General features: G+C 42.3%; 1 protein-coding gene across 1 annotated transcript in view; it reads right to left on the bottom strand.

Annotated features, from left to right (window-relative positions):
• raly (RALY heterogeneous nuclear ribonucleoprotein) overlaps positions 1–21,581 on the bottom strand; it is a 154,493-nt gene extending 132,912 nt beyond the window's left edge. The window contains exons 1-2 of the mRNA XM_052527247.1: positions 21,491–21,581; positions 18,610–18,694 (exon numbers count right to left, since the gene is read on the bottom strand). The gene's annotated coding sequence lies outside the window, so the exon portion shown is untranslated. The remainder of the gene's footprint in view (positions 1–18,609; positions 18,695–21,490) is intronic.
• Between the last annotated feature and the right edge of the window lie 320 nt (positions 21,582–21,901).

The following is a 21,901-nucleotide window of genomic DNA, read 5'->3' as shown; positions in this document are numbered from 1 at the left end:
TCTCCATTTAGTGCCTATGGTTACATTTTCTTATGGGCCCCAACTGAGATGTGTGAGTAGCTAACTTGATAGACAGAGTCTAATCTGACTAAAACCATTAAATCCTTAGACCCAGAAAAAGGAACAGATGCTTTTATAGAACTGTAATCAATTCACTAGACCAATTTAATTCTTATTTTAGTTACAACAACAAAAAAGAGATTAAGACAACCATTTTCATTTTTAATATCAAGCTATGATTTGATTTGAGCATCCTCTAAATCAGGGGTGTCAAACATATGGCCCATGGGTAAAACAAAATAAATATACTTTTTAACATTTATTTACCTTATTTACTGAAATCAAATCGAAACTGTATAGAAATGATAATGAACCAACATTCCAACAGTTTCTTAACTGTTTCCAGCTCGCTAATAATCAGCTAAGCTAGACAGTCAGGGAGCATTGACAATTCCTAAAACAATTTTGACAGCGAAGAAATAACACCACATTATTTATGCTGCCCCCAGTGAAGAATGAATTTGACACCCCTGCTCTAAGTAGTATGTTATTGTTAATCATATAGATTTAAGTTTGCCAATGACACAACGGTGGTAAGTCTGATCACTGATGACGATGAGACAACCTACAGTGAGGAAGTCAGAGAACTTGCAGTGTGGAAACGGAGGGCCGATTCACATCGATGAGACTGTAGTGGAATGGGTCAAGAGCTTTCACATCACGAAGGACCTATCATGGTCCAAACACACCAACACAGTTGTGAAGAGGGCACGACTTTTCCCCCTCAGGAGGCTGAAAAGATTGGGATTTTCTGTGGGATTAAGGTCTGGAGACTGGCTAGGCCACTCCAGGACCTTAATGTGCTTCTTCTTGAGCCACTCCTTTGTTGCCTTGGCTGTGTCTTTTGGGTCATTGTCATGCTTGAATACCCATCCATGACCCATTTCAATGCACTGGCTGAGGGAAGGAGGTTCTCACCCAAGAGTTGACGGTACATGGCCCCGTCCATCGTCCCTTTGATGCGGTGAAGTTGTCCTGTCCCCTTAGCAGAAAAACAACCCCAAAACATTATGTTTCCACCTCCATGTTTGACGGTGGGGATGGCTTTCTTGGGGTCATAGGCAGCATTCCTCCTCCTCCAAACACGGCGAGTTGAGTTGATGCGAAATAGCTCCATTTTGGTCTCATCTGACCACAACACTTTCACTCAGTTGTCCTCTGAATCATTCAGATGTTGGCATGTATACAGATTGGCAAACTTCAGAAGGGCACATATACAGTGGGGAGAACAACAATCCAGAAAATCACATTGTATGATTAAGTAATTAATTTGCATTTTATTGCATGGCATAAGTATTTGATACATCAGAAAAGCATAACTTAATATTTGGTACAGAAACCTTTGTTTGCAATTACAGAGATCATACGTTTTCCTGTAGTTCTTGACCAGGTTTGCACACACTGCAGCTGGGATTTTGGCCCACTCCTCCATACAGACCTTTTCCAGATCCTTCAGGTTTCGGGGCTGTCGCTGGGCAATACGGACTTTCAGCTCCCTCCAAAGATTTTCTATTGGGTTCAGGTCTGGAGACTGGCTAGGCCACTCCAGGACCTTGAGATGCTTCTTACGGAGCCACTCCTTCGTTGCCCTGGCTGTGTGTTTCGGGTCGTTGTCATGCTGGAAAACCCAGCCACGACCCATCTTCCATGCTCTTACTGAGGGAAGGAGGTTGTTGGCCTAGATATTGTGATACATGGGCCCATCCATCCTCCCCTCAATACGGTGCAGTCGTCCTGTCCCCTTTTCAGAAAAGCATCCCCAAAGAATGATGTTTCCACCTCCATGTTTCACAGTTGGGATGGTGTTCTTGGGGTTGTACTCATCATTCTTCTTCCTCCAAACACGGCGAGAGGAGTTTAGACCAAAAAGCTCTATTTTTGTCTCATCAGACCACATGACCTTCACCCATTCCTCCTCTGGATCATCCAGATGGTCATTGGCAAACTTCAGACGGGCCTGGACGTGCTCTGGCTTGAGCAGGGGGACCTTGCATGCACTGCAGGATTTTAATCCATGACGGCGTAGTGTGTTACTAATGGTTTTCTTAGAGACTGTGGCCCAGCTCTCTTCAGGTCATTGACCAGGTCCTGCCGTGTAGTTCTGGGCTGATCCCTCACCTTCCTCATGATCATTGATGCCCCACGAGGTGAGATCTTGCATGGAGCCCCAGACCAAGGGTGATTGGAGGTCATCTTAAACTTCTTAAATGTTCTAATAATTGCGCCAACAGTTGTTGCCTTGTCACCAAGCTGCTTGCCTATTGTCCTGTAGCCCATCCCAGCCTTGTGCAGGTCTACAATTTTATCCCTGATGTCCTTATACAGCTCTCTGGTCTTGGCCATTGTGGAGAGGTTGGAGTCTGTTTGATTGACTGTGTGGACAGGTGCCTTTTATACAGGTAACGAGTTAAACAGGTGCAGTTAATACAGGAAATGAGTGGAGAACAGGAGGGCTTCTTAAAGAAAAACTAACAGGTCTGTGAGAGCCGGAATTCTTACTGGTTGGTAGGTGATCAAATACTTGTCATGCAATAAAATGCTAATTAATTACTTAAAAATCATACAATGTGATTTTCTGGATTTTTGTTTTTGATTCTGTCTCCCACAGTTGAAGTGTACCTATGATGAAAAAAAAGACCTCTACATGCTTTGTAAGTAGGAAAACCTGCAAAATCGGCAGTGTATCAAATACTTGCTCTCCCCACTGTATGTGCTTTCTTGAGCAAGGGGAACTTGCGGGCGCTGCAGGAGCCCCAGGCCGAGGGAGAGATTGACAGTTCTTTTGTGTTTCTTCCATTTGCGAATAATCACACCAACTGTTGTCACCTTCTCACCAAGCTGCTTGGCGATGGTCTTGTAGCCCATTCCAGCCTTGTGTAGGTCTACAATCTTTGGTCTTGGCCATGGTGGAGAGTTTGGAATCTGATTGATTGATTGATTGCTTCTGTGGACATGTGTCGTTTATACAGGTAACAAGCTGAGATTAGGAGCACTCCCTTTAAGAGTGTGCTCCTAATCTCAACTCGTTACCTGTATAAAAGACACCTGGGAGCCAGAAATCTTTTTGATTGAGAGGGGGTCAAATACTTATTTCCCTCATTTAAATGCAAATCAATTTCTAACATTTTTGACATGTTTTTCTGGATTTTTTGTTGTTATTCTGTCTCTCACTGTTCAAATAAACCTACCATTACAATTATAGACTGATCATTTCTTTGTCAGTTCGCAAACGTACAAAATTAGCAGGGGATCAAATACTTTTTTCCCTCACTGTGCATCACTGGGGCAGAGATCCCTGCCATTCAGGACCTCTATACCAAGCAGTGTCAGAGGAAGGCCATACAAATTGTCAAAAGCTCCAGCCACCTAAGTCATAGACTGTTCTCTCTGCTACCGCATGACAAGGGCTACCGGAGCTCCAAGTCTGTGACCAAAAGGTTCCTGAACAGCTTCTACCCCCCATAATCAAATGGCTACCCGAACTACACTACATGACAAAAGTATGTGGAAACTTGCTCGTCGAACATCTCATTAAAAAATCATGGGCATTAATATGGAGTTGGTGCCCCCATTGCTGCTATAACAGCCTCCACTCTTCTGAGAAGACTTTCCACTAGATGTTGGAACATTGCTGCGGGGACTTTCTTCCATTCAGCCACAAGAGCATTAGTGAGGTTAGGCACTGATGATTAGGCCTGGCTCGCAGTCTGCATTCCAATTCATCCCGAATGTGTTCGATGGAGGTCAGGGTTCTTCTGTGCAGGCCAGTCAATGTTTTCTACACCAACAAACCATTTCTGTATTGAACTCACTTTGTGCACGGGGGTGTTGTCATGCTGAAACAAGAAAGGGCCTTCCCCAAACTGTAGCTACAAAGTGGGAATCACAGAACCGTCTAGAATGTCATTGTATGCTGTAGCGTTAAGATTTGCCCTCACTGGAATTAAGACCGAACCATGAAAAACAGCCCAGACCATTATTCCTCCTCAACCAAACTTTATATTTGGCACTATGAATTCGGGCAGGTAGTGTTCTACTGACATCCGACAAACCCAGATTCGTCCGTCGGACTGCCAGATGGTGAAGCATGATTCATCACTTCAGAGAACGCGTTTACACCACTCCAGCTAAAGCTTGGCATTGGTGATCTTAGGCATGTGTGGCTGCTCGGCCATGGAAAACTATTTCATGAAGCTCCCTACGAACAGTTCTTGAGAGGACGTTGCTTCCAGAGGCAGATTGGAACTCGGTAGTGAGTGATGCAACTGAGGACAGATGATTTTTACGCGCCACGCATTTCAGAACTCAGCGGTCCCGTTCTTTGAGCTTGTGTGGCCTACCACTTCACTCTTGAGCCGTTATTGCTCTTAGACATTTACACTTCACAATAACATCACTTACAGTTGACTGGGGCAGCTATAGCAGGGCAGAAATTTGACGAACTGACTTGTTGGAAAGTAGGCATCCTATGATGATGCCACGTTGAAAGTCACTGAGCTCTTCAGTAAGGCCCCTCTACTGCCAATGTCTGTCAATGGAGATTGCATGGCTATGTACTCGATTTTATACACCTGTCAGAAACGAGTGTGGTTGAATAAACTAATTTGAAGGGGTGTCCAACAGTGTTGTGTTCGAGACCAAGACCCAAGCAAATTGAGTCCAAGTCAAGGAGGGGAACAAGGGGGTCCTAGACTGAGTCAAGACCGATACCCGAATTCTTTTGTCAAATTAACACCATGATAAGAGTTCAAAATGTCCAGTATTTCTGTGATAATGTCAGAACAACATATGGATTATTTAGACATTCAGAATATTGAAAAAAATACATGCAGGGGGAAAATAGAGCCACTCTATAATTTATTATTAACCCAAACACAGTGGGGAACTATGGGTCCTTCTATGCCTTCAGAGAAGGGCTAAGGGTTTATAGAATAATAATATAATAATGATCATTATATTATTTTTAATGATGTTCTGATTTAACATCTTCAGTTTTCAGGATTTCTCTTTGCTGGTCTCTGGGGAGATAAATCTAGCTAGCTAAGTCAGTCATTGGCTAGGCCATCAGAAGCTAGATAAAGGCATCTGTCAACTGTATTAGGGCTACATTTTGGAGTGACAGTGGAATCAACCAATCACATTTTGACTTAATGAGTGGGACAATTTTTGTTATCTTCTAATTTGTTAGCTTCTCCCTTTTCAAGAATAACTTTCACCAAGAAGTTAAGTTTCAAATGATCATCATCTGGTGAGTGAAACTCATTTATTGCAGCACGCTTGCTGTTGTTAGCCATCTCTTTGGAAATAACTGTGTGTGAAACATTGTTTAATTTTTAAGTACAACTGACAACAATTTAGCAACACAAAATCTTATTAAAATCTGTTCATATATACACCCCCACTTAAAACATTTCTGATAAGCAACCACTTAGATATGGTAATTTTCACATTTTCATAAATTCTTACAATGTTTTGGAATTAGACATACTAAGACATTTGTGAAAATTCTATATCAATATAGCGTGGGAAAGCTGCCGCGCATTTGGACAATTAATAGACACTGCAATAAAAACATCTGTCTTGTCCAGGTCCAGAGTCTACACAGACTGATGCGCTATAGCCAATCAGAGCAACAGTAGACCTTTATATACTGAACAGAAATATAAACACAAAATGCAACAATTTATAACATTTTACAGAGTTACAGTTAATATGAGGAAATCTGTCAATTTAAATAAATAAATTAGGCTCTAATCTATGGATTTCACAAAACTGAGAATACAGATATGCATCTGTTGGCCACAGACACCTTTAAAATGTAGGGGCATGGATCAGAAAACCAGTCAATGGTGTGACCACCATTTGCCTCATGCAGCCCGACACATCTCCTTTACATCGAGTTGATCAGGCTGTTGATTGTGGCCTGTGGAATGTTTATCTCACTCCTCTTCAATGGCTGTGCAAAGTTGATGGATATTGGCGGGAACTGGAACACGCTGTCGTACATGTTGATCCAGAGCACACAAACACGCTCAATGGGTGACATGTCTGGTGAGTATGGAGGCCATGGAAGAACTCAGACATTCTCAGCTTCCAGGAATTGTGTACAGACCCTTGCGAGATGGGTCCGTGAATTATCACACTGAAACATGAGGTGATGGCGGCGGATGAATGGCATGATAACGGGCCTTAGGATCTCATCATGGTATCTCTGTGCACTCAAATTGCCAGCAATAAAATGCAATTTGGCCTCCAAGGTGGTGCAGTGGTCTAAGGCACTGCGTTGCAGTGCTAGCTGTGCCACTAGAGATTCTGGGTTTGAGTCCAGGCTCTGTCGCAGCCGGCTGTGACCGGGAGACCCATGTGGTCTAATTGGATTTCTGCAAATATGTAAACACCACGGGAGTCCTCTTACATTTTGGGAACTTTAGAGTTCTATTGATTAAACAACCATGAAAAGGTAGGCTCTCTTCTCCCTCAGTTGTGAGGCAGAGCAAGATAAGCTCAAATCTAATGAAGGAACATTAGATAAACCCTCTCAAACTTTCTCAACTAGTTGGCCGTCAAAATTGTATTGATAAAGGATGGGGAATTGTAGCCTCGTTGTCAATGCATGCTTGTCCCAACCAAGAACACAAGCTAACTGCCGAAAGTTGGCTGGCATGCTAGTTAGCTACTACCAGACACAAGAGATCGAGAACACCTCTCTCTGACCATTTTACTCAGTGCAGCAGAGCTGGTTAGGCTGTTTAATGACATCTAGAGCATTGACTAACTGTTACCGTAAACTCACTGGGACGAGCAAGAGCAACATTAAGGGCTTAATTCAATCTGTATCGCTGAAGCTTTACAGATTGCGCGATCAAAATGTTAAGGTCATTTCTGATTGAGCTGACTTATGCAGCGTTCACTGCGAATGCGGTCTCTGCTAACATGGGAACAGTGCCTTTAAATTTCAATCATGCTGTAACCCCGAACTTCAGCGCTGCGGATTGAATCCAGCCCTTGGAGAGACAAGACAGAGGATACTCGTTATGAACTGGGAGTGAGCCCATTCATTTTCAGGCCCTTTTTAAAAATGCAATAAAGTAATGTGGCAGTGAAGGGAGACGTGATGATTACAAACTCGGACAGCTGATATGGGTTCTCTCAGGTGCTGTCACACATGCGTGCACGTGTCACATGCACACACACGTGTAAGCACACTATACCAGCCCTTTAAATACACACACACACACACACACACACACACACACACACACACACACACACACACACACACACACACACACACACACACACACAATTACACACTCACTGTGTATATCCATGTGATAGGATACACTATCACACGGATGTCCTGGGTACTACTGACCTGTATGGCTCACCAGTCAACAGTACAGTAGTGCGTTATCGTTACCTGACATGATACCAGCCCGACAGACAAAGACCTTGAATATAAGGTTCACTTGGGGTAAGATGCCGAATAAAAAGCCTTTGAGGTTTTCAGAGATGGGCTACAGTCACACACAATTGCTGTCCCCAAAGGGAGCATGTCATCCAATGCAGTGGTAAAACACTAAAGGGGAGTAAGGAAAAGGCTCAAACACACTCGTGTACCTACCACCTATCACAGCATGTACTTAGCTTATTAAAATGGTTTACTTAATGTTGACGTCACAGGACACTTGTCCATTGAACTCATAGACAACAGAGACAGTATCTCAATGTTCAATATGACACCCGATTCCCTTTATAGTCCACTAGTGGGCTTGTGCCCATAGGTGACGTTGTTGACGATGATGTCTGGTGAGGACCTGCCTTACAACAGGCCTACCAGCCCTCAGTCCAGCCTCTCTCAGCCTATTGCGGACAGTCTGAGCACTGATGGAGGGATTGTGCGTTCCTGGTGTAACTCGGGCAATTGTTATTGCCATCCTGTACCTGTCCCGCAGGTATGATGTTTGGATGTACTGATCCTGTGCAGGTGTTGTTACACGTGGTCTGCCACTGCGAGGAAGATCAGCTGTCCGTCCTGTCTCCCTGTAGCACTGTCTTGGGCGTCTCAGAGTACGGGACATTGCAATTTATTGCCCTGGCCACATCTGCAGTTCTCATGCCTCCTTGCAGCATGCCTAAGGCATGTTCACGTAGATGAGCAGGGACCCTGGGTATCTTTATTTTGGTGTTTTTCATAGTCAGTAGAAAGGCCTCTTTAGTGTACTAAGTTTTCATAACTGTGACCTTAATTGCCTACCATCTGAAAGCTGTTAGGTTATTTTAACGACCGTTCCACAGGTGCATGTTCATGGTTCATTGAACAAGCATGGGAAACAGCATTCAAACCCTTTGCAATGAAGATCTGTGAAGTTATTTGGATTTTTACGAATAATCTTTGAACGACAGGGTCTTGGAAAAGGGACGTTTCTTTTTTGCTGAGTTTAGTACGCGTCTGTCTATTTGAGCTGGTCAGTATGTGTTGGTAATCCTGTCTAACGTAGCTTTTTTATGTATCGCGTATTAAAACTGCATAAGTGTTTCCCTCCACTTTCTGGAGGACCGAGTTCAATGGAATTGGAGATGGAGAAAACTCCTGTCTCCGGATTACATATTCAAACGAAGGGAAACATGACATCCGTGACAGGAGACGCGTCTATCTATGATGTATATGGGTAAGAAAGTTGTTTCATTTCTAGTTAAAGTGTACTGCTTGCTAGCTAACGTTACGTGTATGATCTTATTATTTGTATCTCAGAGCCATTTGCTTGGCTAACTAACATTGAACCTGGTTGGTTAGCTCACTGCAGAATCATGCAGGGTAGTAACCTCATGAGTTGTGATTATGGTTCACTGTTTAGCTAGTTAGCTAGATTATTTCAGATTATTTCACTTATAATTCACTGTATCACAATTCCAGTGGATCAGAAGTTTACATACACTAAGAAAATGATGTCATGGCTTTTGATAGGCTAATTGACATCATTTTAGTCAATTGGAGGTGTACCTATGGATGTATTTCAAGGCCTACCTTCAAACTTAGTGCCTCTTTGCTTGACATCATGGGAAAATCAAAAGAAATCAGCCAAGACCTCCACAAGTCTGGTTCAACCTGAAGGTACCACGTTCATCTGTACAAACAATAATACGCAAGTATAAACACCATGGGACCACGCAGCCGTCATATCACTCTGGAAGGAGACGCGTTCTGTCTCCTAGAGATGAACGTACTTTGGTGCGAAAAGTGCAAATCAATCCCAGAACATCAGCAAAGGACCTTGTGAAGATGCTGGAGGAAACAGGTACAAAGGTATCTATACCCACAGTAAAACGAGTCCTATATCGACATAACCTGAATGGCCGCTCAGCAAGGAAGAAGCCACTGCTCCAAAACTGCCATAAAAAAGCCAGACTTCGGTTTGCAACTGCACATGGGGACAAAGACTGTACTGGTCTGATGAAACAAAAATAGAGCTGATTGGCCATAATGACCATCGTTATGTTTGGAGGAAAAAGGGGGAGGGTTGCAAGCCGAAGAACACCATCCTAACCGTGAAGCACGGGGTGGCAGCATCATGCTGTGGGGGTGCTTTGCTGCAGGATGGACTGGTGCACTTCACAAAATAGATGGCATGATGAGGCAGGAAAATTATGTGGATATATTGAAGCAACATCTCAAGACATCAGTTAAAGTTAAAGCTTCCTCGCAAATGGATCTTCCAAATGAACAATGACTCCAAGCATACTTCCAAATTTCTGGCAAAATGGCTTAAGGACAACAAAGTCAAGATATCGGAGTGGCCATCACAAAGCCCTGACCTCAATCCTATAGAAAAGGATTTGTGGGCAGAACTGAAAAGGCTTGTGCGAGCAAGGAGGCCTACAAACCTGACTCAGTTACACCGGCTCTGTCAGGAGGAATGGGACAAAATTTGAACAACTTATTGTGGGAAGCTTGTGGAAGGCTCCCCGAAACAACATTTGACACAAGATAAACAATTTAAAGGCAATGCTACCAAATACTAATTGAGTGTATGTAAACTTCTGACCCACTGGGAAGGTGATGAAATAAATCATTCTCTCTACTATTATTCTGACATTTCACATTCTTAAAATAAAGTGGTGATCTTAACTGACCTAAAACTGGTATTTTTTTTACTACGATTGAATGTCAGGAATTGTGAAAAACTGATTGTTAATGTATTTGGCTATGGTGCATGTAAACTTCCGACTTCAACTGTAGCTATTTTAAATAATGGCCTTTACAGGGGTGCTTAAAACTTCTTATGGCTGCAGGGGCAGTATTGAGTAGCTTGGATGAAAGGTGCCCAGAGTAAACGGCCTGCTCCTCAGTCTCAGTTGCTAATATATGCATATTATTATTAGTAGTAGTAGTATTAGATAGAAAACACTCTGAAGTTTCTCAAACTGTTTGAATGATGTCTGAGTATAACAGAACTCACATGGCAGACAAAAACCTGAGAAGAAATCTGAACAGGAAGTGAAATCCAAACAGAAATCTGAGGTTGGTCGATTTTCAACCCAGGCCCTATTGAATTCACATTGAGATATGGATGAAGTTGCACTTCCTAGGGCTTCCAATAATGTCAACCGTCTTTAGAAACTTGAATGAGGCTTCTACTGTGTTGTTGGCCTGAATAAGAGCTGACTGAGTCAGGTTACTGGCAGAGAGCCATTTCCTGGTCACGTGCATTCCACATGATATTGACCTACGTTCCATTGCTTCACGAGACAGAAAGGAATTCTCCAGTTGGAACTTTATGGAAGATTTATGATAACAACACCCTAAAGATTGATTCTATACTTAGTTTGAAATGTTTCTTCGACCTGTAATATAACTTAATAAAGTTTTTGTCCAACGTTCGGCTGGACAAGCACGAGCGTTTGGATATATGTACCTAACGAGCTAACGAAAATAGCTACTTGGACATAAATAATGGACATTATCGAACATATCAAGCATTTATTGTGGAACTAGGATTCCTGGGACTGCATTCTATTGAAGATCATCAAAGGTAAGGGAATATTTATAATGTGATTTCTGGTTTCTGTTGACTCCAACATGGCGAAAATTTAATTTATTAGCGCCTTCTCAGCGTTTGCATTAAGGAGAGGTATATCTATAATTCCACGTGTATAACTTGTATTATCATCTACATTTATGATGAGTATTTCTGTTGAATCGATGTGGCTATGCAAAATCACTGGATGTTTTTGGAACTATTGAACGTAAACTCGCCAATGTAAACTCACATTTTTTAAATATAAATATGAACTTCATCAAACAAAACATACATGTATTGTGTAACATGAAGTCCTATGAGTGTCATCTGATGAAGATAATTCAAGGTTAGTGATGCATTTTATCTCTATTTGTGCTTTTTGTGACTCCTCTCTTTGGCTGGTGGTGTTCTTCTGTGGCTTGGTGGTGACCTAACAATCGTTTGTGGTGCTTTCACTGTAAAGCCTATTTGAAATCGGACACTGTGGTGGGATTAACAACAAGATTACCTTTAAAACGGCATAAGATACATGTATGTTTGAGGAATTTTAATTATGAGATTTCTGTTGTTTTGAATTTGGCGCCCTGCACTTTCACTGGCTGTTGTCATATCATCCCGTTACCGGGATTGCAGCCCTAAGAATTAACTTCTGTTGTTACTAAAGAATGCTCAGATCAACCCTTAAAGAGATGGGAGGGGCTGAAGCTTAAGAGGGTGTGAATGATGCTGAATGGGTGAAGACAAAGAAGGGCTGTCCGGTAGTAGAGCTTGCTGTTTTTTTCGACTCCACAAATGAGCTTGTTAGGCGCACCTGTTATTTGAAATGTATTCCAGGTGACTAAAGTTGTCATCAAGGCAAAGGGTGGCTCTTTTGAAGAATCTCAAATATAAAATACATTTCGATTTGATTAACAGATTTTTGGTTACTATCTGATTCCATACAGTATGTGATATTTAATGGTCTTGATGTCTTCATTATTATTCTACAATGTAGAAAATAGTAAAATTAAAGAAAAACCCAAACAATTAGTAGGTGTGTCAACTTTTGACTGGTACTGAACCCAATAGAACATCTTTGGAGTGAGCTGAAAGTCCATTTTGCCCAGCGACAGCCCTGAAACCTGAAGGATCTGGAGAAGGTCTGTATGGAGGAGTGGGCCAAAATCCCTGCTGCAGTGTGTGCAAACCTGGTCAAGAGCTACAGGAAACGTATGATCTCTGTAATTGCAAACAAATGTTTCTGTACCAAATATTAAGTTCTGCTTTTCTGATGTATCAAATACTTATGTCATGCAATAAAATGCAAATTAATTACTTAAAAATCATACAATGTGATTTTCTGGATTTTTGTTTTAGATTCTGTCTCTCACAGTTGAAGTGTACCTATGATAAAAATTACAGGCCTCTACATGCTTTGTAAGTAAGTAGGAAAACCTGCAAAATCGGCAGTGTAACAAATACTTGTTCTCCCCACTGTATATATACATGTGTGTGTGTGTGTGTGTGTGTGTGTGTGTGTGTGTGTGTGTGTGTGTGTGTGTGTGTGTGTGTGTGTGTGTGTGTGTGTGTGTGTGTGTGTGTGTGTGTGTGTGTGTGTGTGTGTTTTGTTCTTGAATTATGTAATTGGATAGGACAGGTGGGTCAAATTATCAACCTGAGGTATGTTGCACGTGGCAAACTTTGATACAGGAAACGACTCATAGGAAGAAATTAAATGGTGTTCTAAACTATTGTGTCCAGTTACATTAATTGCTCTTATGCCTTTGTAGCAACTCTGTAATTACACTAACAACATTGTATTATGTTGTTACATAGTACATGTTGTCACATTGCAATTACTTAAATAAATTGAAAGAACAATATTGTCAATGTAACAATTATACATTATGTAAAGTGTGACCAAATAATCCTTTATTCAGTATTACAGAAATGTGAGGGGATGTGTCAGAGCTAGGAGAATTGATTTAATATATTCCTTGTTTTATTTGGTCGAAAGCAATCAATATGCACAGTAAATCAAGGATAGTACAAATCACAGTGATAAAAAAAATATGGGTTAAATTGACTCGATTGGGAATTATCTTCAGGAGAGTGATACGCTCCCTGGAGTTAGTGTTGATAACTGGAAGGAGTAATTTTTACTCCATTAATAAGAGTAACCAGAGACAGGAACCCAATCCCAATTTGACCCCTAGACCCCACACCATATGCACTTGTGGAGATCTGTGAGGATTTGACAATACAATACAGTGCCACTGACACGGCCCGCAACCAAAACCTGCGGACTCTACTTCACTGCAGCCGACGTGAGGAAAACATTTAAACATGTTAACCCTCGCAAGGCTGCAGACCCAGACTGCATCCCCAGCCGTGTCCTCAGAGCATGCGCACACTAGCTGGCTGGTGTGTTTACGGATGTTCTGATGTTCAAACATGCTTCAAGAGGGCCACCATTGTCCCTGTTCCCAAGAAAGCTAAGGTAACTGAGCTAAACGACTACTGCCCCATAGCACTCACATCCGTCATCATAAACTGCTTTGAGAAACTAGTCAACGACCATATCACATCCACCCTACCTGACACCCTAGACCCACTCCAATTTGCTTACCACCCAAATAGGTCCACAGACGATGCAATCTCAACCACACTGCACACTGCCCTAACCCATCTGGACAAGAGGAATACCTATGTGAGAATGCTGTTCATCGACTACAGCTCAGCATTTAACATCATAGTACCCTCCAAACTTGTCATTAAGCTCGAGAGCCTGGGTCTCGACCCCGCCCTGTGCAACTGGGTACTGGACTTCCTGACGGGCCGCCCCCAGGTGGTGAGGGTAGGTAACAACATCTCCACCCCGCTGATCCTCAACACTGGGGCCCCACAAGGGTGCGTTCTGAGCCCTCTCCTGTACTCCCTGTTCACCCATGACTGCGTGGCCATGCACGCCTCCAACTCAATCATCAAGTTTGCGGACGACACAATAGTGGTAGGCTTGATTACCAACAACGACGAGACGGCCTACAGGGAGGAGGTGAGGGCCCTTGGAGTGTGGTGTCAGAAAATAACCTCAGACTCAACGTCAACAAAACAAAGGAGAGGGAGCACCCCCCTATCCACATCGATGGGACAGTAGTGGAGAGGGTAGTAAGTTTTAAGTTCCTCGGCATATACATCACGGACAAACTGAATTGGTCCACTCACAGCATGGTGAAGAAGGCACAGCAGTGCCTCTTCAACCTCAGGAGGCTGAAGAAATTCGGCTTGTCACCAAAAGCACTCACAAACTTCTAAAGATGCACAATCGAGAGCACCCTGTCGGGCTGTATCACCGCCTGGTACGGCAACTGCTCTGTCCACAACCGTAAGGCTCTCCAGAGGGTAGTGAGGTCTGCACAACGCATCACCGGGGGCAAACTACCTGCCCTCCAGGACACCTACATTTACATTTACATTTAAGTCATTTAGCAGACGCTCTTATCCAGAGCGACTTACAAATTGGTGCATTCACCTTATGACATCCAGTGGAACAGCCACTTTACAATAGTGCATCTAAATCTTTTAGGGGGGTGAGAAGGATTACTTTATCCTATCCTAGGTATTCCTTAAAGAGGTGGGGTTTCAGGTGTCTCCGGAAGGTGGTGATTGACTCCGCTGTCCTGGCGTCGTGAGGGAGTGTGTTCCACCATTGGGGAACCAGAGCAGCGAACAGTTTTGACTGGGCTGAGCGGGAACTGTACTTCCTCAGTGGTAGGGAGGCGAGCAGGCCAGAGGTGGATGAACCAGTGCCCTTGTTTGGGTGTAGGGCCTGATCAGAGCCTGGAGGTACTGAGGTGCCGTTCCCCTCACAGCTCCGTAGGCAAGCACCATGGTCTTGTAGCGGATGCGAGCTTCAACTGGAAGCCAGTGGAGAGAGCGGAGGAGCGGGGTGACGTGAGAGAACTTGGGAAGGTTGAACACCAGACGGGCTGCGGCGTTCTGGATGAGTTGTAGGGGTTTAATGGCACAGGCAGGGAGCCCAGCCAACAGAGTTGCAGTAATCCAGACGGGAGATGACAAGTGCCTGGATTAGGACCTGCGCCGCTTCCTGTGTGAGGCAGGGTCGTACTCTGCGGATGTTGTAGAGCATGAACCTACAGGAACGGGCCACCGCCTTGATGTTAGTTGAGAACGACAGGGTGTTGTCCAGGATCACGCCAAGGTTCTTAGCGCTCTGGGAGGAGGACACAATGGAGTTGTCAACCGTGATGGCGAGATCATGGAACGGGCAGTCCTTCCCCGGGAGGAAGAGCAGCTCCGTCTTGCCGAGGTTCAGCTTGAGGTGGTGATCCGTCATCCACACTGATATGTCTGCCAGACATGCAGAGATGCGATTCGCCACCTGGTCATCAGAAGGGGGAAAGGAGAAGATTAATTGTGTGTCATCTGCATAGCAATGATAGGAGAGACCATGTGAGGTTATGACAGAGCCAAGTGACTTGGTGTATAGCGAGAATAGGAGAGGGCCTAGAACAGAGCCCTGGGGACACCAGTGGTGAGAGCGCGTGGTGAGGAGACAGATTCTCGCCACGCCACCTGGTAGGAGCGACCTGTCAGGTAGGACGCAATCCAAGCGTGGGCCGCGCCGGAGATGCCCAACTCGGAGAGGATGGAGAGCCTACACCTACACCACCCGATGTCACAGGAAGGCCATAAGGATCACCAAGGACAACAACAACCCAAGCCACTGCCTGTTCACCCCGCTATCATCCAGAAGGTGAGGTCAGTACAGGTGCATCAAAGCAGGGACCGAGAGACTGAAAAACAGCTGCTATCTCAAGGCCATCAGACTGTTAAACAGCCACCACTAACATTGAGTGGCTGCTGCCAACACTCACTCAACTCCAGCCACTTTCATAATGGGAATTGATGCAAAATATATCACTAGCCACTTTAAACAATGCTACTTAATATAATGTTTACATACCCTACATTCCTCATCTCATATGTATGGCGTGGCGGAGATCTTTGTGGGCTATACTTGGCCTTGTCTCATGATGGCAAGTTGGTGGTTGAAGATATCCCTCTAGTGATGTGGGGGCTGTGCTTTGGCAAAGTGGGTGGGGTTATATCCTTCCTGTTTGGCCATGTCCGGGGTTGTCCTCGGATGGGGCCACAGTGTCTCCTGACCCCTCCTGTCTCAGCCTCCAGTATTTATGCTGCAGTAGTTTATGTGTCGGGGGGCTAGGGTCAGTTTGTTATATCTGGAGTACTTCTCCTGTCCTATCCGGTGTCCTGTGTGAATTTAAGTATGCTCTCTCTAATTCTCTCTTTCTTTCTCTCTCTCGGAGGACCTGAGCCCTAGGACCATGCCTCAGGACTACCTGACATGATGACTCCTTGCTGTCCCCAGTCCACCTGGCCGTGCTGCTGCTCCAGTTTCAACTGTTCTGCCTGTGATTATTATTATTATTTGACCATGCTGGTCATTTATGAACATTTGAACATCTTGGCCATGTTCTGTTATAATCTCCATCCGGCACAGCCAGAAGACGACTGGCCACCCCACATAGCCTGGTTCCTCTCTAGGTTTCTTCCTAGGTTTTGGCCTTTTCTATGGAGTTTTTCCTAGACACCGTGCTTCTACACCTGCATTGCTTGCTGTTTGGGGTTTTAGGCTGGGTTTCTGTACAGCACTTTGAGATATCAGCTGATGTACGAAGGGCTATATAAATACATTTGATTTGATGTATATACTGTACCCTATATAATCTACTGCATCTTTATGGCATACATGAATCACTAGCCACTTTAAACTATGCCACTTTGTTTACATACCCTACATTTCTCATGTCATATGTGTATACTGTACTCGATATCATCTACTGCATCTTGCCTATGCCGTTCTGTACCATCACTCATTCATATATCTTTATGTACATATTGTTTATCCCTTTACACTTGTGTGTGTATAAGTTAGTAGTTTTGGAATTGTTAGGTTAGATTACTCGTTGGTTATTACTGCATTGTCGGAACTAGAAGCACAAGCATTTCGCTACACTCGCATTAACATCTGCTAACCATGTGTATGTGACAAATAAATTTGATTTGAATTGCTAACCTTGTCCTCTGATAGGCTTGGTGAAAGTTTCTCCTGTCAAATCGTCTCAGATCTCCACAATTGCGTAAAGTGTAGGCTCTCGGGGCCGATTTGGGATTGGGCAAGGGAGTTAAATCTATGGAGTTATCCACAAATGTGGGAGGGGCCTAATATTTCCCGGCATGCCTTGTTGATTTGTTTAATTGTTTGTTTCATTGTGTGTTTTCACATGTACATTGATTGCTTTTGATCTTATGCTACACACAGATCAGAAACATGCATTTTTCTAAACTAATCCAATCTGTAAGTGGTTGTATTTATAGCAACCATTGGTAAGATTGTTGTTCCAGTTTACATGCTATAGGTAGTCTTCATGTACACCATTTCATCCTTACTTTGACAGGCATTCTGATTGCAAGTTGTAAATTATATAAAAGAGCTGGATATCTTCCTGCAAGTTGGCTTCCAAAAATTTCAAACCACCTTAACGTGAAATATTCAAATAAACTTGTACATCCTTATAACTCTAATTAACTAAACTGAAAGAGAAATGTTCTCTGCTTGATTGTTAATTCACAATAAAAAAGTTTACAATGACAAGGGAGTTCATTAAAAACAACACTGAAAATAGTCAAATGGCAATTGGAGTTCAATTTAAGCAACTCCAATTGAGAGTTGGATATTTACTCCATTTAGTTTTGTTTTAACGCCAAAAATATCAACACCATGACCAGTGTAGTTTTAACATAAAATGGGGGTGCCCAGTCGAAGTATTGCCACCAGTCATACGACAGGACCATATAGAACATTCAAATTATTTTCAAAAGGCTAGTCCTTATAGCTGGTATAACCTACTGTTACATTGTAACAAATGTTATATTTCAATGGCGAACATGTATAAAGATGGCAGAGCACAGATACTGTATGATGTCATTGTTTTACCACCGAGTCTTTAAACTATGGGGCGCGACATGGTTCAAATGCACCAATAAATTAGCACAATATACTTTTTAAAATTGCTGCTGTCTTGGAGCTAGAATAGGCATCATGCTAATGCCGATACAAAGAAAGAGTAACATAGAGAAATATGGCAAACGAGGCATTTGTGGTCATCTTCATGCACTTCCTCCATTGCTGCCATGTTGGACAATTTCATTCCAGTTACAATGAAAATGTGAGTGTTATTGTCATAGAACATTTGGTGACAGCATCTTAGCGGCCAAAACGGGACGTCAAGTATGGCAACATGGTCCAGTTGTATACTTAGTTGTATACTATTTTGTAAAAACAATTTGAGCAACCCGAAAATACTTAAACTGGTTGTAAATCTGCTTATCTGACCAGATAACAACCAACATATGACATCTTTCCTAAATGTTCAATATATCACTGCTCAGACTATTGTTAGGTTCCTAATACTGTATTGGTTATTAAAGCCACTGCACATACCTGTCTACTCTGACCAGGTAACGAGGAGGTCTGATACTAGATGCTTGGTCCCAGTGCTCTCAGCCCGGGACTGTACAATGGAATCCTGCAATTTAAAAGAAGCATGATAAGCAGAGTGATTTGACTACAGAGACGTAATCTGTCGCAGCAGAGGCTCACCTGAGACCTTATCACTAAAAACACCCTGTGGATTCAATTAGGGAGTCCAGGATTACTGCTGCAGCATCTGGATGATAAAATATTATTCCCTACAGAGCTTTACATTGCAAATATTGAATGATCTCCCCCCCCCCCGTATGTGCCAATATTCTGTCCTATTTAAAGAGGATATGTTGCATGTGTTGATGGCTTTCACCAGGGAAAAGATAGTTAGGCAACATCTTTTGGTGAATCTCTTACTAATAGGCTACACATATTTATTTGTAACGTACAGTGCTACTGCAATGTATGTTGGTTAGAAACAAGTGATCTGGGGACTCGTGTTTTCCAAAGCTCAAAGGTAACCCGTAGGAGTACTGTTGATCAAAGAGTGAGGTCTGGTCTGTCCAGAACCCAACCATGCTCCTCAAAACATGGCCGTATCATAACACAATGCTCTGTGTTGAAAATATTCGATCATCGTGCTTAAGAAAAAAAGTTACTACCCACTGGATTTTGCACACGGTAGAAGACATACTTTCTCTACAACGTGAATTGGAGTTAGCTCCTGGAAGAACCTGCTGAAGATCAAAGGATCAAAACACCTGTCATTTTCAGCCCAGACCCCTGCAAAGAAGTGGCAGCCTGCTCTTGCCTAAGGCAATACACCTGAGCTTTCCATTTAAAATTCCCTTACACTTCACACGGTTGCTATACTTCTGTTATGCTTTCACCGAGATTTTAACACTTCTGTCCCTGGTGACAGTGAACATTACTGCTGGAAAAATGACAGTCAAAAACACAAAATCTGTCATTCAGTTTTATATGAAAAACACATTTATGTCTCATGGAGTGCTTAAATTAATTATCAGGTCAATTAACTCAAAAATTTGGTTTATCTTCTCAGAACCATTTTGGTTGTTCATGCCATATTCAGTAAGACTACATTTCTTTGATTAAAATTGGACTTGGGATGCATGCACTTTAATCACTCTTAATGGGAATCTTCTTCAGTCAACGAGAGCCTTAGCAATTAACAGACGTAAGAGAAGAAGACTTGGAATGATAAGCTACGTGATGCATATCTACAGGAGTATGTCTGTACCAGTATGTCTGAGTCAGTTTAAAAGCATTCCCTGGCCCAAAATGAAGCCCTACATTAAAACACCTTGACTTATATCTAAACAAGTTTAGCCCAGTTTAGCAGGCGTCCCACTCTCAGAAACAGTCATTCAACAGTTTCATGTTTTTCAGACCTGGGTCCAAAAAGTATTTGTTTTCTTTCAAGCACTTTGAGCATTTGAGTGAACCTGCCAGAAGTGCCAGGTGGACAGGGTTTGCACTTTTGGGACTATTCCATTCAACAACTAAAGCGCAACTAAAGCATGATTAAACGCAGGTAAAGTACTTGAAAGAAAATAAATACTTTTTGGACCCAGGTCTGTTATTTTCATACTGGTACTGAATTGGTCAGGATGGGGTTAAGCAGTTGCGACGCCTTTATAAATACAGTATATTGACAGATACTGATAATGCAGAGGTAGCTAAACAATGATACATTTTCTGTAAAAAATGACCCTAGAATGTTTGCCCTTTCGTCACCTCCACAAATGAATGCTTCTGCTATAATTCAATGGGTCCGTCTCTACTCTTGCTTCATACATTACATTGTAATTATGTATTTTTGATGGATAACCCTATAGAAGCATGGGGTTACCGCCAGTTGAAGGGAAAGACATTCTATCAGGGCAGAGGTGGAGCACAAAACATTTGACAGCACAGCATCCACAAATAATAGATGCATTAGGGTAAAACACTAAATAATGATGATGACAGATCTGCAAATACCATGGCTGTCTTCGGGCTAAGCTTTCTCATTGCCCTGTGTCATCAGTCAGCTGCATGAATAGCCTATCTGCAGTGTCGGATCATTAGTATTGTATTGACATGAACTATTTGGACTGTTGGTGAAATTTGTTCTATGAGAGAAACCCCATATGAAATTCTAGCCATGATGTTGGGAGAAAATTGTATTCTTGGTTAGTTTTTTTGTTTTTCACTATGCTATCAGTCAAAGTACAATGGAACGTTCTATATAAGAGCACAATACATAAATAAGAAGGCGTTAATGCCTTATGTTAATTTTGCATTTAAACTTTGACGTTGAGCCACACGCATATCTAGCTGCATGAACTACTTTAATGAAAATAGCGATAAAAATTATATATATATATATATATATATATATATATATATATATATATATATATATATCATCTTAAAAAGAAAAATGGTTAATAACCTCAAACGGAGATACGCCAGAAGAATAACAACAACAAAAAACATTGTATACCTGGTCAGTGTGTCATTGGGTTACTTTTTGTAGGCTTAGAAAAACCTGCACACCAAAAATCAATGACAGTCATTTGGGAGTAAAATAGAGAACATGAAAACAGATTGCTGATTATTGGAAATATAAATTCCTCCCAACACATAGATAGGCTATATGTCCTATTCGTAATGCACATTTTGTAAGAGAGTAAAGACACATACATTCTTTCCTCGGACACTGTAATTATAAGTCAATAGCGAGCTATCCAAAAGTCAAAATGCATTTTAAAAAATGTAAAAATCTGTGAGAATTGAGGCACTGAAATGGAAAAATATAACAAAATAAAGAGGAACAAAAATAGAGAAAAAGAAGAGAAAAAAGAAAAGGTAAGAGGGGGAAGAAATTACTCACCAAGGAAAATGTCAAGAGTAAAATTGTTCAAAGAGCAATAAGAGATCAACAGACGCAGAAAAAGGTACAGTACTGTCACGGCAGCAAGGCAAGCACCGACTGTAGTGAAATTCAGCAAAGAGCCACTATCTGCATGGAGCAAACCATTTCTTTACCATAGGGGTGGAAACAAGGGATCTGTCTCTGCACAGTGCACTGGAAGTTCCATTCCCACCGCATGATTGAGGCAAAGACTATTCACCCCCATGAAAACCATGTGAAATGTTGATAATCATTTATATGAAATAACATTTTTGACTTTGTTTCCCATTTCAAATTGTGTAAACACAAATCACAATTCGAATGACTGCAGTTGACTGCTGAGGTACAATGTAATGTCGTAATTTGTTTGTGCTTAGCACGGTTATCCTA

This window comes from Oncorhynchus keta, chromosome 10 (assembly GCF_023373465.1).
Source record: "Oncorhynchus keta strain PuntledgeMale-10-30-2019 chromosome 10, Oket_V2, whole genome shotgun sequence".
NCBI lineage: Eukaryota > Metazoa > Chordata > Actinopteri > Salmoniformes > Salmonidae > Oncorhynchus > Oncorhynchus keta.
This window is presented reverse-complemented; position numbering and strand designations above follow the sequence as displayed.